The sequence below is a fragment of the Pan troglodytes genome, chromosome 18, assembly GCF_028858775.2.
Source record: "Pan troglodytes isolate AG18354 chromosome 18, NHGRI_mPanTro3-v2.0_pri, whole genome shotgun sequence".
Lineage (NCBI taxonomy): Eukaryota > Metazoa > Chordata > Mammalia > Primates > Hominidae > Pan > Pan troglodytes.
In genome coordinates this window covers 14268701-14284482 of record NC_072416.2, presented here as the reverse complement: position 1 = coordinate 14284482, position 15782 = coordinate 14268701, and the positions used below count along the sequence as shown (strand labels likewise).

The window sequence follows — 15782 nt, the reverse complement described above, 5'->3', positions numbered from 1 at the left end:
TTTATTTTATTTTATTTTATTTTATTTTTGAGATGGAGTCTCACTGTGATGCCCAGGCTGGAGTGCAATGGCGTGATCTCAGCTCTCTGCAACCTCCGCTTCCCGGGTTCAATCGATTCTCCTGCCTCAGCCTCCCAAATAGCTGGGATTATAGGTGCCCACCAACACGCCCAGCTAATTTTTGCATTTTTAGTAGAGACGGGGTTTCGCCAGGTTGGCCAGGCTGGTCCTGAACTCCTGACCTCAAGTGATCTGCCGCCTTGGCCTCCCAAAGTGCTGGGATTACAGATGTGAGCCACCATGCCTGGTAGAGACCAGAGTTTTATGACTCAAGTCAGTCTCCCTGAAAATTCAGAGGCTAGGGTTTTTCAAGGATAGTTTGTCTGGCCAGGGAATGGGTGCTGCTGACTGGTTGGGGATGCAATCATAGGGTTATGGAAAATGGTCCTCACGTGCACTGAGTCCTCAGTGGATCGTCAGAAATGCAAAAACCTGAGAAGATGTTTCAAAAGGCTGATCTTAGATTCTACAATAGTGATGTTATCTGCAGGGGCAATAGGGGAAGTTGCAAATCTTGTGGCCTCTGGAATAATGGCTGGTAATCATGTATGTCTACACCTTAGCAGAATTTAGCTTTCTCTGATTCCTTAGCTTCGTAACCTGGTGGCCTTTTGTTACCTTCACAAAGGCGGTTGAGTTTTGGGGAAGGGAATCATTATCATGAAACTGTACACTAAAAACAAAAGTATCACTTAAACTGTAAACTAAATGTTCCCCAGAGTTAGTTTGGCCCAAGTCCAGGAATGATGAAGAGCAGTTTGGAGGTGAAAGGCAAGATGGGGGTTGTTTAGATCAGGTCTCCTTCACTGTCAACAATTTTCTGTTATAATTTTTGCAAAGATGGTCTCACCTGTATGCATGTGTGTATAAGTGCCCATGAGTCTCTGCACATGTGTATTCATGTCTGTGTGTCCATTTGCATGTGAGTTGTTGAGGTTCTGTATGTTCCTCTGCATGTGTCTGTGTATTGCTAAGTGGCCTTACACATGTCTGCGTGTGTGATGCCACTAATCACAACAAACATATATGTGGCACTTCCTATGTTCCAGGGTTTGGGTGCTATCCATGCATCAATTCAGTTAATCCTCACAGCAACCCTTTCAGGTGGGTACTACTGTTACCAGAAAGGGGTCCCGATCCAGACTCCAAGAGAGGGTTCTTGGGTCTCATGCAAGAAAGAATTCAGGGCAAGTCCGTAAAGTGAAAGCAAGTTTATTAGGAAAGAAAAGGAATAAAGAATGGCCACTCCATAGACAGAGCAGCCCCATGTGAGGGCTGCTGGTTGCCCATTTTTAAGGTTATTTCTTGACTATATGCTGAATGAGGGGTGGATTATTCATGCCTCCCCTTTTTGGACCATCTAGGGTAACTTCCAGACGTTGCCATGACATTTGTAAACTGTCATGGTCCTGGTGGGAGTGTAGCAGTGAGGAAGACCAGAGTTCGCCCTCGTCGCCGTCTTGGTTTTGGTGAGTTTTGGCCGGCGTCTTTACTGCAACCTGTTTTATCAGCAAAGTATTTAGATCTGTATCTTGTGTTGACCTTTTATCTCATCCCGTGACTTAGAATGCCTAACAGTCTGGAAATGCAGCCCAGTAGGTTTCAGCCTCATTTTACCCAGCCCCTATTCAAGATGGAGTTGCTCTGGTTCAAACCCCTCTGACACTACTATTTGCAAATGAGGTGAGGGAGGCACAGAGAGGTTGAGTAACTTGCCTGAGGTTGCAGAGCTGAGATTGGAGCCCTGGCTGGCTTGCTCCAAGGCAATACTCAGGCTGGGCCACTTGCCTGTTCAGGTGGCCCTGGGCTGCCCCAGGTCCGTGTGGATGGGTGCACCCCTGGGAATATGTCTACCCATCTTGCCTCCAGCGTGATGTGTCTGGTTCCTGTGTGCACGTGTGTTGGGGGATGCACTTATGTGTATGCAGGGGTGACGGGGCTAGAGAGACCTCCTTTCCCAGGCCCCAAAGTAGGGCCTCTAAGAGGGTGTCATGGGTGCAGGATCCCAGGCCGTCCTTTCCTATCTAAGACAGCAAATCTCTGGAGTGGCTGCCAGCTCAGCCCTCCCAGCCCTGGGCCTCAGAGCTGGCCTTTGTTTCCTTCACTAGGAGGCTCAGAGTGGGGTGGGCCTCTGTGGAAATTCCTGTGGAATTCCAGGCATTCGGCAGAAGAAGAAGGACGAGGAGGCGGCACACGGAAAACTCTGACCCGTGCGGGGGCTGAGGGCACCGCATAGTCATGTGCATGGGGGCTGGACTCTGCGCTCAGAGCCAGCAGAGCCAGTGGCGTTTGCAGAACCGAAAGAAGGGCCTGGGTGGCGTCTGCCTTGGGCCTGGGGTCCAGCCAGCAGTTCTTCCCCTGGCTCTGGCTCGGTGGGGCTTCCTCCAGATGGGGCCAAGGGATCCCACGTGCCAGGGAGTGCAGGCCAAAGAGCCCACAGGGGCCGGCTGGCAGTGAACTGCTCTGGGCCCGCAGAGTCAGGGGTAGCTGTTTGTTCTGAGCTGGGACCTGCGGGAGCTTCCCTGGGTTGCTTCCTCCTTTGTCAACAGGGTTTCCAGCAGACAGTGGAGCATAGTAGCCCTCTCTGTCCCTCTCCCTGTCTCTGTCATCTCGGTGCCTCCTTCACCTTCTCTCCAGGGTCATCCTCACCTTTCTCAGTCCATGTGGGGAGGGGCCAGCGTATTGCCTAATCCTGTTCCCCACAGCAGCTGTAGTTACTTGATAATGGCCCCTCCCCGAAAGACACGTCCACGACCTAACTCCCAGCACTTGTGAAGGTGACCTGATTTGAAAATAGGGTCTTTGCGAGGCCGGGCGCAGTGGCTCAAGCCTGTAATCCCAGCACTTTGGGAGGCCGAGGCGGGTGGATCACGAGGTCAGGAGATCAAGACCATCCTGGTTAACACGGTGAAACCCCGTCTCTACTAAAAAGACAAAAAAATTAGCCGGGCGTGGTGGCGCACACCTGTAATCCCAGCTACTCAGGAGTCTGAGGCAGAAGAATAGCTTGAAGCAGGGAGGCAGAGATTGCAGTGAGCTGAGATTGTGCTGTTGCACTCCAGCCTGTAGACAGAGCAAGACTCCGTCTCAAAAAAAAAAAAAAAAAAAGGAAAAGAAAATAGGGTCTTTGCAGATGTCATCAAGTTAAGAATCGCGAGATGAGATCATCCTGGATTTAGGGTGGGTTCTAAACCCAATGACGGGTGTCTGTGCAAGAAAGACACGGAGCTTTAACCCACACACACGGGAGAGAAGGCGGCCGTGTGGTGACTGGGCACCATGGCTCACGCCTGTAATCCCAGCACTTTGGGAGGTTGAGGAGGGTGAATCCTTTGAGCCCAGGAATTCGCGACCAGACTGGGCAATGTAGTGAAACCCTGTCTCTACCAAAAATATGAAAAAATTAGCCAGCTGTGTGGCGTGTGCCTGTAGTCCTGGCTACTTAGAAGGCTGAGGATCACCTAAGTTCGGGAGGTTGTGGCTGTAGTGAGCTATGTTCACGCCACTGCACTCCAGCCTGGGCAACAGAGTGAGACCCTGTCTCAACAACAACAACAACGAAAAGCCATGTGCAGAGTGTTGCAGCCCCCAGCCCCAGGATGCCTGGAGCCACCAGAAGCTGAAAGAAGCAAGAGAGGACCCTCCCTAGATCCTCCAGGGGGAGGTGGTCCTGATGACATTTTGATTTCAAGCTTTTAGACTCTAGAACAGAGAATACATTGCTGTTTTAAGCGCCTCAGTTTGTGGTAATGTGATAATTGCAGCCGCAGGACACCGATAGCTCACTTGTAAGCAGCTTCTCTTGCAGTGCACTTACCCCATGGCGACCTGGTTATTTGTTTTCTGCAGCCCTGAGTCCAAATCCCAAGTCCACCACATGCTATGGGCAGGTGACTTTAACCTTGTTAAGCCTCAGTTTCTGCAAATGTAAACAGGGACAATAATATCAAAAATAAGCAGACAGTGCTTAGATGAGTCAGGTGCAAAAAGTAATGATTGCTATTATCGTGGCTACTGCTACTCACGGGAGGCTACCTCTTGTCCATGCGTCAAAGGTAGTGGCAGGCCGGGCACCGTGGCCCATGCCTGTGATCTTAGCACTTTGGGAGGCTGAGGCGGGAGGATCATTTTGAGGCCAGGAGTTCAAGACCAGCCTGGCCAACATAGTGAGACCACCCCGACCCCTGTCTCTAGAAAAAAAATAAAACAAAAACATTATCTGGACGTGGTGGTGGGTGCCTGTAGTCCCAGCTATCTAGGAAGCTGAGGTGGGAGGATTGTTTGAGCCCAGGAGTTTGAGGCTGCAGTGAGCTTTGATCTCTCCACTGCTCTCCAGCCTAGGTGACAGAATGAGACCCTGTCTCACCACCAAAAAAAAAAAAAAAAAAAAAAACAAAGTTGGCCAGGGGCAGGTAGGGGAAGGCACTGCCGCCAGAGAGACCTGAAGCTGTGGAGCAACAGGGACTCCCGTGTGCCTGGAGCAGGTGGGGCACAGGAGGAGGGTTGTGTGGTTTGCAATGAGGCCCAAGAGGTGTCCCCGCCAGAGCAGGGCCTGCGGGAGGCTGGGATTTGTCATCAGGGCTTTAGGACATCATTGGCGAGTTTAAAGCAGTTTCAAAGTAGCACTGTGGCCAAGGCCAAGGCCAGACTGCGGGCACCTCCTGCCAAGTTGCTCCTCAGAGAGGACCCAGCTTTGTGCCCCAAACCAATCGATCAGTCATGCCAGTTGGGGGTACTTTTCCATCCATAGGGGCTGAAGCTAGGAGGGGAAGTTGGGGAAGCCAGCACTCCCAAACACAGAGGTTTGGAGCCCCCCCAACGCCAGGGGTCTGGTTCCTATCTGGACTCCCATGACCTCCGTTCTTCCGGGGTCCTGTGTGCCCGCCTTGCACTTGATGAGAAGGAGCAAAACCTGACCCAGATAGAAGTGCGCTGAGCACCTGTGGGTGCTGGAATGAGTCCAGGAAGGCACCCGAACTCCTTCTCTTCCCTCCTCAACACCTGGCGACTGATGTTAACTCTCCCACCATAGCGGCCAGGCCTGTGACACTTGGAGATGTTTGCAAAGCCATGATTTGTTGAGCATTTGCCATGCGCCAGGCTGTGGGGGGAAGAGCGCCTACCACATGGCCTTGTTAATCCGTACCGCACTCCATGAGCTGCGCACCCCTGGAGCTCCACGCTGGAGACTTGAGTCAACCCAGAATCATGATTCGAAACTGGCTGCCTCTGCCTCGGAAGCCCTGGGCCCTCAAGCACTGAGCTCAGCCGTGTCTGTTTAATTCTTCCCACCCCAGCTGCAACCAGTCCATGAGCTCCTTCCCCAAAAGCAGGTGTGCAGCCAAGAAGAGGAAGGAAGGAGCCGGCTGCTTCGAGTGTGGCCGCTGACTGCTCACAGCTGTGTTTCCCACCCCTCACCCACCCTTCTTGGCAGCCCAGAGGGACCCCAGAAGGACCGACTGGCCGAGGACAGGTCCTCAGCAGGGCCCCCTTGCCTCCTGGTGGGACTGACTCAGAAAACTCTTACTTCAGGCCTGCCTTGGGATCAGGCCTCCAGCTGGGACCTGTCTGCTGTTCTTCCTCCTGCACCTTGTCTCCTTACTCCCCTCTTCTGAGAACCCTCACTTCTAGAAAACCACATGCACCCACATCTCCATCACAGGCTCTGCTTCTACGGAACCTCAACTAGGATGAGGTCATGTCTGACTTCCCGGCTGAGTGCCTTCCCCGAAGTCCTCGGTGTCCTGCGGACAGAGGCTCCTTCCCTGCGCTCAGCCTTCTGAGCCTTCCTCATCTGATGCCTGTTAGGCTCCCTTTGCTGCTGAGGTCCTGGGTGCCATCCCAGCACTTGGTAAGAGGGGGCAAGCCTGAGTGCCGTGGCTTATGCCTGTAATCCCAGCACTTCGGAAGGGCGAGGCGGGAGGATTACTTGAGGCCAGGAGTTCAAGGCCAGCCTGGGCAACATAGTGAGATGCCAGTCTCTAAAAAAACTAAAATAGGCTGGGAGCAGTGGCTCACGCCTATAATCCCAGCACTTTGGGAGGCCAAGGCGGGCAGATCACTTGAGGTCAGGAGTTCGAGACCAGCCTGGCCAATATGGCGAAACCCCGTCTCTACTAAAATACAAAAATTAGCTGGGCATGGTGGTGTGCGCCTGAAATCCCAGCTACTAGGAATGCTGAGGCAGGAGGATCACTGGAACCCGGGAGATGGAGGTTGCAGTGAGCTGAGAACACGCCACTGTACTCCAGCCTGGATGACAGAGCAAGACTCAGTTTCAAAAAAAAAAAAAAAAGAAAAGAAAAAATATTAGCCAGCCATGGTGGCACACACCTGTAATCCCAGCTACTCGGAGGCTAAGGCGGGAAGATCCCTTGACCCTAGGAGTTTGAGGCTGAAGTGAGCTATGATCGTGCCACTGCACTCCAGCCCAGGCAACAGAGCAAGATCTTGACTAAAAGAAACAAAAAAATAAAAAAATAGAAAGGGTCAAGACCAACTTTGTTTTTTCCCTTTCATTGGATACTTTCGGTAAAAGCAAGATCTCCGGATGTCTCCTTGTGCTCTGAGAGCATCTACTGGGTGTTGATCTGGGTTGGGCGTTCTGCAAAGCGTTTACTTGGAACTCTAGAAAGAGTTCCCAGGACTCTTAGCTGGAAGAGAAAGGAGAGGAGACACGCAAACATGGAAAGTCTGGGGCGGCCCCAAGTTTAGCGAGTTATCTGGGGCCCCACCAACCTCAGGGCTGGTTGGGGCTGGGATGAGTCATGGCTGTTGGGCAGGATTACCTGCTTGAGAAACGAACCAGGTCTTATTTGGGTATTGATTCATTACAACAGAATGGGAAATATTTTTCCCCTCCTGTGAATCTTTCAAGGAGCAAATGTGTCTTTGTGTTCTTCAGGACTGTGCTTGTCTTGGGCCAACGGAGAATCACAGGCCTTGTTTTTTTTTTTTTTTTTTTTTTTTTTTTTTTGACAGAGTCTCACTCTGTCGCTCAGGCTGGAGTGCAGTGACGCAATCTCACTGCAACCTCTGCCTCCTGGGTTCAAATGATTTTCCTGCCTCAGCCTCCCGAGTAGCTGGGACTACAGATGTGTGGTACCACGCCCGGCTAATTTTTGTATTTTTATTTATTTTTTGATATTGAGTCTTGCTCTGTTACCCAGGCTGGAGCACAGTGGCACAATCTCGGCTCACTGCAACCTCTGCCTCCCGGATGCAAGCCATTCTCCTGCGTCAGCCTCCAGAGTAGCTGGGGCTACAGGCGTGCACCACCACACCTGGCTAATTTTTGTATTTTTAGTAGAGATGGGGTTTTGCCATGTCGGCCAGGCTGGTCTCGAACTGCTGACCTCAGGTGATCTGCCCACCTCGGCCTTCCAAAATGCTGGGATTACAGGCGTGAGCCACCGCTCCCAGGCCTTGTATTTTTTTAAGTCTAATACATTAGTCAGGATGAATAGCAGAATGCTGCAAAAACCAGAATCCCACTGGAATTGGTTTATGCCATTGCAGAATGTATTGTGTCACTGGGAAGTGGGGAGGGCAAGAGCTTCAGGCCTGGCTGGATCCAGAAGCTCAGACCATGCTGTCAGGGATCTGTCTCCAACTCCAAGCCTGGCTGTTCTCTGTGTTGGCTTCATTCTCCAGTGGGCTTGCTCTACCTGCTGGCAAAGATGGTGCTGGGCAGCTCCGGGTTTTCATCTCACCAGCCTTGTAAAGAATTCGTCTTATTCAAGGAGCTCCAGCAAGGGTCTTGGGGTTGATTGTCATTGGCTTGGCTTGGGTCACATGCCCATTACTGGAGCAATCACTGAGGCTCAGGAGATGCTGGGTAGCCACTGGCCAGGCTTGGTCATGTGCATGACATAGCCCCTGGGGCTAGGAAGGAGGGACGCGTCTGCAACAAAGGTAAGAGAGGCCGTCCACACCCGGGTTCCTAGGGTGATGGGATCAGACTGGAAGAAGCTTGTTTAGCCAGGCATGGTGGTGTGTGCCTGTAGTCTCAGCCACTTGGGAGGCTGAGGTGGGAGGATCACCTGAGCCCTGGAGGTAGAGGCTGCAGTGAGCCAAGATTGTGCCACTGCACTCCAGCTTGGGTTAAAGAGCAAACCCTGTCTCAAAAACAAAAAGAAGCTTGGCAGGGGTGTCTGGGAAGATAGGCATCTGAGAGGCAAGGGCTTTCCCCCTGTAGCAAGGGGGGCTCAGATCCCAATTTCATCCAGCTTAAAGAAGTGAAGTTTCCATGGAAGAGTAAAGATAGTGAAATGTAAGATGCATGAAAAAATCAAAGTGGAGAGGCCCTTTGTAGTTGACTTAGAACCCTGTTGTGAGTGATGCATTAGGTCAGTGTTCAGGGTAGCACTTTTCTGCATTAAAGTAGGAAACAGAAACATTTTGGATTTCAAAAATAAATTGTCAGCTGGGCGTGGTGGCTCAAGCCTGTAATCCCAGCACTTTGGGAGGCTGAGGGGGTGGATCACTTGAGGTCAGGAGTTTGAGACCAGCCTGGTCAACATGGTAAAACCCGTCCCTACTAAAAATGCCAAAAAAAAAAAAAGCCAGGTGTGGTGGCAGGTGTCTGTAATCCCAGCTATTCAGGAGGCTGAGACAGGAGAATCGCTTGAACCCAGAAGGTGAAGGCTGCAGTGAGCTGAGATCGCACCACTGAACTCCAGTCTGGGTGAAAAGAGCAAAACTCCAACTCAAAAAAAAAAAAAAAAATGTTTTGGCCAGGTGCAGTGGCTCACGCCTGCAAATCCCAGCACTTTGGGAGGCCAAGGTCAATGGATCCTTTGAGCCCAGGAGTTCGAGACCAGCCTGGACAACATGGCAAAACTCCATCTCTAGAAAAAATACAGAACAATTAGCCGGGTGTGATAGTGTGCACCTGTAGTTCCATCTACACGGGATGCTGAGGCAGGAGGATCACTGGAGCCTAGGGGGTCAAGGTTGAGGTGAGCAGCTCCAGCCCACCTGGACAGAGTGAGACAGAGTGAGACTCTGTCTCAAAAAAAAAAAAAAAAAAAAAAAAGGCCGGGCTCAGTGGCTCACACCTGTAATCCCAGCACCTTGGGAGGCCGAGGCAGGCGGATCACAAGGAGATAGAGATCATTCTGGCTAACACATTAAAACCCTGTCTCTACTAAAAATACAAAAACAAAATTAGCCAGGCATGGTGGTGGGTGCCTGTAGTCCCAGGTACTTGGGAGGCTGAGGTGGGAGAATGGCGTGAACCTAGGAAGTGGAGCTTGCAGTGAGCCGAGATCGTGCCCCTGTACTCCATCCTGAGCGACAGAGACTCCATTTCAAAAAAAACAAAAAAAAGAAGAAATATATTTTCACCAGTAGCACATTAAAAATATAGTGGACCTAGTAGAGCTTGAAATGTTTTAAAAGGCCGGGCAAGGTGGCTCACGCCTGTAATCCTAGCACTTTGGGAGGCCAAGGTGGGCGGATCACCTGAGGTTGGGAGTTCGAGACCAGCCTGGCCAACATGATAAAACCCCGTCTCTACTAAAAAAAAATTACAGGCTGGGCGCGGTGGCTCACGCCTGTAATCCCAGCACTTTGGGAGGCCGAGGCCAGCAGATCATGAGGTCAGGAGTTGGAGACCAGCCTGGCCAATATGGTGAAACCGGTCTCTACAAATACAAAAATTAACCAGGCATGGTCATGCCTGCCTGTAGTCCCAGCTAGTCAGGAGGCTGAGGCAGAAGAATCCCTTGAACCCAGGAGGCAGAGGTTGCAGTGAGCTGAGATTGCACCACTGCACTCCAGCCTGGGCAACAGAGCAAGACTGTCTTAAAAAAAAAATTACAAAAATTAGCAGAGCATGGTGGTATGAGCCTGTAGTCCCAGCTACTTGGGAGGCTGAGGCAGGAGAATTGCCTGAAACTGGGAGGCAGAGGTTGCAGTGAGCTGAGATTGTGCCACTGCACTCCAGCAAGACTCTGACTCACTGTATAAAAAGAAGTTTTTTTTTTGTTCGTTTTGTTTTTTTAAAGTAAAGTAGTGGGATCTTTCTCACAAACATAGGGGAACTAATTCATACCATTTATTGGAACAAGTCCTAAATTCTGGAACTTTCGTCAATCAGCCCAGTCTCTGGAACTCCTGAGAAAGTTACTAAGCGCATGGGATCTGGAATTGACTCCCAGGTTCAAATCCTGGTTCTGCCACTGTTTAGCTGTGTGGCCTTAGGCAGGTCACCCAATCTCTCTGTGCTTCCATTTCCTCATGGGCACTGGGGTCATGAGGTTTTCTGCCTCGCAGGACCATTGTGAGGATCAGATGAGGCTCCAAGAGCTTAGGGGACTTGTCTGTGTCTCAGGGCTGGAGTTAGAACTAGCCTGGCTGACTCCAAGTTCTGGGCTCTTTCTGTCTCCAGCGCGGGCACACAGCAGGGACTCATTGACTGTAAAATGAATGAATAAATGAAAGATTAAAAGGGAAGGTTGATCTCTTTCTGCTCTGATTTCTGTCACTGCATTCCTTCAGCACACAACCTAGGGGAACTCAGGGTTTCCTAAGAAGCCTGTCTTAGACTTGGTTCCCCCAGAGGCTGATGCTGAGACAGAAATTTGGGTGCAAGTAATTTATCTGGAGCCAGGCACAGTGGCTCACACCTGTAATCTCAGCACTTTGGGAGGCGGAGATTGGTAGATTGCTTGAGCCCAGGAGTTGGAGACCAGCCTAGGCAACATGGCGAAACCCTGTCTCCACTAAAAATGCGTAAATGAGCCTGGCATGGTGGTACGTGCCTGTAGTCCCAGCTACTCAGGAGGCTGATGTGGGAGGATTGCTTAAGCCTAGGAGGCAGAGGTTGCAGTGAGCCGAGATCGCACTACTGCATTCCAGCCTGGGTGACAGAGCGAGACCCTGTCTCAAAAAAAAAAAAAAAAAAAAAGGTTTTTGGGAGGTGATCTCGGGAGACACCACCCACCATCACACCGGACCACAGTGACCTTCAGAGAGTCACGGCCACTGCTTTGTCTCCACCCTCCAAATTTCACTCATGTTCCTCTTTTGGTCATCTCTAACCAGAACCACATGGGGAGGAAATTCTGGGAAATTGAGTTCTCAGCTTCAATGAGTTGGCACAGCACAGTTCACCCAGCAGTTTGTCTCACCTTCCTGGGTTCTCCAGTCCAGAGCTGGTTGGTTGGGGCAACCTTGGGTCTCCTTCACGTGACCTCTCACCCTCCTGGGGGCTGTTTGCCTTCTTATGGGGTAGTCTTATCGGGCAGTCTCAGGCAGCACGCCAGGAGGGTCAGAGTGGAAACTAAGCCTCTTAAGTCTTAGCCTCAAAATTTGTAGAGTCACTTCTACTATATTCTATTGGTCAAAGCAAGTCTCGAGGCCACCCAGATTTGAGGGGTAAGGAAATAGACTCTACCTCTTGACAGGAAGAGTTGCAAAACACTGCAACCATGTTTTTCATTTTCAGTCGATCACACTTCCCTTCCTGAAGATGTTTAACTGCAGTCTGTTGGAAATTTATCATGATAAATCTGTAAGCATAGGGTGATAGTGAACATAAATGGAGCCCCTGTAGAGATGTGCGGTGCACAACCCGTGCAACTGTCACGGCAGCCTTGCTGTGCAAGATGTCATAGAACTCACCTATTCTTCTCACATGCCCCACTGTGGTAGGCATTTGTTATTTTTGAATGTCAGCATCTAGGGCTCCTTCTGAGGATAGTAACTACCTATCTCCATTTCTATTCTAGTGAGGCTGACAGTCTCAGACTCCAGGGAGGGGCTTGTTATCATGAATTCTATTGCTGTAACCATAGAGATTGACCAGAGGATGGGCACGTGACCCACACCGGACCAGTGAGATTCAACCGTGGGAGTTTAGCTGGAACTATTGGAAAATATTCTCTTTCCACCAAAAATGTTTAGTTGGTTGGGGATAAGGCTGGAACTGCTGGGGGCCCTCTTTGCCCCTCTGAGGGAAAGGCCTACCTGATAATGAATGATACGATCACAGAGGAGAGCAGAGGCAAGAGACGGAGAGAGAAAAATTATTTATTTATTTATTTATTTTTGGTAGAAATGGGGTCTTACTATGTTGCCCAGGCTGGTCTTGATCTCCTGAGCTTAAGTGATCCTCCTGCCTTGGCCTCCCAAAGTACTGGGATTACAAGTGTGAGCCATCACATCTGGCCAAGAGAGTGATTCTTCTTTAAAAAAAATTTTTTTTGAGATGGAGTTTTGCTCTTGTCACCCAGGCTGGAGTGCAATGGCTCGATCTTGGCTCATTGCAACCTCTGCCTCCCGGGCTCAAGAGATTCTCCTGCCTCAGCCTCCCAAGTAGCTGGGATTACAGGCGCCTGCCACCACACCCAGGTAATTTTTGTATTTTTAGTAGAGACGGGGTTTCACCGTGTTGGCCAGGCTGGTCTCGAACTCCTGACCTCAGGTAATCTGCCCACCTCGACCTTCCAAAGTCCTGGGATTACAGGGGTGAGCCACCATACTTGGCCAAGAGAGAGATCCTTTTTTTTTTGAGACAAAGTTTCGCTCTGTCACCCAGGCTAGAGTGCAAGGGTGCGATCTCAGCTCACCACAACCTCTGCCTCCTGGGTTCAAGCGATTCTCCTGCCTTAGCCTCCTGAGTAGCTGAGACTACAGTCATGCGCCACCTTGCCTGGCTAATTTTTGTATTTTTAGTAGAGACGGGGTTTCACCATGCTGGCCGGGCTGGTTTCGAACTCCTGACCTCGTAATCTGTCCGCCTCGGCCTCCCAAAGTGCTGGGGTTACAGGTGTGAGCCACCACGCCCAGCCTGAGAGATTCTTGATGATGGCATTTGTGCTCCTGGATTCAGCCATGCCTGAAGTCCTTACCACAGACTTTCCAACTATATGAGCAAATAAATTCCCTTTGCTATCTAAAAAATATATTCGGCCGGGCGCGGTGGCTCACGCCTGTAATCCCAGCACTTTGGGAGGCTGAGGCGGGCAGATCACAAGGTCAGGAGATCGAGACCATCCTGGCTAACACAGTGAAACCCGTCTCTACTAAAAATACAAAAATTAGCCGGGCGTGGTGGTGGGCGCCTGTAGTCCCAGCTACTCAGTTGACTGAGGCAAAAGAATGGCGTGAACCCAGGAGGCGGAGCTTGCAGTGAGCCGAGATCGCGCCACTGCACCAGCCTGGGCGACAGAGCGAGACTCTGTTTCAAAAAAAAATTATATATATATATATATATTCATTATATGAAACTATACAACTAATTGGGTCACGATGACGATTAAATGAACTAATGATATACGAAATACCTGTTTCACAGAGGCCCATGAAAGGTCTGTTCTCAGAAATTTCTTTCCCTTCAGTGAATGTAGCTCCAACTTAACATCCACTAAGCATATTCCACAGTTTAGAGCAGGCATGGGTGGGTTTGGGTGGTTCAGAACAATAAACACACAGAACTGAAATTTCACATCACCACCTACCCCTCCAGTATCCTTCACGACACCTTGTATTCTTAATGTACATTCTGAAAAGACAGCAGAAAAGCAATGGCTTTAAATAACCCTGTTAAACGGTGCAAAAGCAATCTCGAGAGACACCGTTTTTGTTTTCTCTGCAAGAGGAAAGAAGGGGGTTGTGTAGGGAGGTGGAAATCTGCACAGACAGCCTCCTCCATCTGCACAGAATTAAAATGAAGTTCACAAGTGTGCGGTCTGCAAGTGGCTCTCCCGTGACTGCTGCCTCTTCCCGGGGGCACTCCAGCCGTCCGGGGTTTGTTTTTCCTGGGCCTGAGCTCAGATGTCAGGCAGGCAGAGGGGTCTTGGGATATCTCCCCACCCAGGGAGCAGGGGGAGGCCGCAGGCGGCTTGGGGTCTGCGTGTTTGGGAAAGCGTTCAGGCTGTTTACTCTGGGTCTCTTGACAGCCCGAGGGCGGCCGTGCCAGGCGGTCCAGATGCTTCCAGCTGGGGTCTCATGAGCAAGCCATGCCGCCTGGCTTATGGTGGCACCTCCTCTGAGCTGTCCCCACCAGGCTGCCAGGGCGGGCCCCCAAACACACTCTCTGACCACATCCCCACTGCCTCCACCCTCATCAGCCACCGACAGCTCTGAACTGGGAAGGCCAAGGGCTGGAGCGGGCCTGCAGACGTGTTTTGTTTCATTTTGTTTTGCATTGTTTAATTTGAGCTGGCAATGAACCCTCAGAAGGTTTCACGAGAAACTTTGGATCTTGGTTTCTTTTGAAAAAAATGGGAAGGTCTTGCCTTCCCACCCAGCAGAAATGGGCTGCAGCAACGTAGGAGCTGGTTTCTTATCTTAGTTTGCATTGCCCCGGAGCTCTGAGAGCAGGATCTTAGGATCTGGGTGCCAGTGGTTTACTAGGGAGGGGATCTCAGGAAGCACAAGCAGTTGGGAAGAGAGTTGGGGCAGGGAAAGAATCAACACACACTACAAGGTGTCAGGGAGCCGGCCACTCTTGTGGGCACCTGGGGCTGCATCCTGCTGGGGAATTCAGGGGAGCTGTGTAGAACGTGGGTTGTGCTTCCTGAGGGGCAAGGGGGCTGGGATGTTCCCTTCCGAGTCCTGTCTATCCTTGATGGAGGCCTGCTTCTGAGGGGAGTTAATACCAGTCTGTTCTGCACATAGGCCAAGAAGAAAACTTCAAGTAGAAAGTCATGGGTGGGCCAGGAGCGGTGGCTCATGCCTGTAATCCCAGCACTTTGGGAGGCTGAGGCAGAAGGATGGCTAGAACTCAGGAGTTAAAGACCAGCCTGGGCTACGTAGCAAGACCCCATCTCTGCAAAACATATGAAAATTGGCTGGGGCTGGGTGCAGTGGCTCATGCCTATAATCCCAGCAATTTGGGAGGCCGAGGCGGGCGGATCACCTGAGGTCGGGAGTTCGAGACCAGCCTGACCAACATGGAGAAATCCTGTCCCTACTAAAAATACAAAATTAGTTGGGCATGGTGGCACATGCCTATAATCCCAGCTACTCTGGAGGCTAAGGCAGGAGAATCACTTGAACCTGGGAGGCGGAGGTTGCGGTGAGCCGAGATCGCGCACCGCCATTGCACTCCAGGCTGGGCAACAAGAGCGAAACTCCATCTCAAAAAAAAAAAAAAAAAATTAAGTGGGTGTGGGGGAGTGCGCCTGTAGTCCCAGCTACTCAGGAGACTGAGGTGGCAGGATCACCTGAGCCCAGGAAGTTGAGGCTGCAGTAAGCCATGATGGCACCACTGCACTCCAGCCTGGGCAACAGAGCGAGACCATCTCAAAATGAAAGTCACAAATGGCGAGCCCAGCGTGCAGTGTTGACATGTCCTGGAGCAGCAGCTGCTGAGGGAGATGTGGGCAGGGCCATGACAGTGCCCACTGCACCTGTTACATGGGGCCTTGCCCTTCAGTTTGTCACAGTCCCCACCACTCCCTATTGTCTGTCTCCCTGACCAGAGGCTGAGAATAAGTTCCTAATATCATCATACTTGTGCTGCCGATTCTTTCACAGAATAGAAATGACCTATTTTTTCCATATCACCTTCAATAGTGGGAAAGTGGGCTGGCCACAGTGGCTCAGTCTGTAATCCCAGTGCTTTGGGAGGCTGTTTTAGGCATTCTTGCATTGCTGTAAAAACATACCTGTGACTGGGTAATTTATAAAGAAATGAGGTTTACTGGGCTCAGGGTTCTGCAGGCTGTACAGGAAGTATGGTGCTGGCATCTGTTCAGCTTCTGGGGAGG

At 50.9% G+C, this 15782-nt stretch overlaps 1 long non-coding RNA gene across 1 annotated transcript in view; it reads left to right on the top strand.

Annotated features, from left to right (window-relative positions):
• The window catches only part of LOC134808736 (uncharacterized), a 34383-nt gene extending 32854 nt beyond the window's left edge, over window positions 1-1529 (top strand). Inside the window, exon 6 of the long non-coding RNA XR_010152271.1 lies at window positions 1425-1529. This is a non-coding gene — a long non-coding RNA (uncharacterized LOC134808736). The remainder of the gene's footprint in view (window positions 1-1424) is intronic.
• The last annotated feature ends 14253 nt before the right edge of the window (window positions 1530-15782 follow it).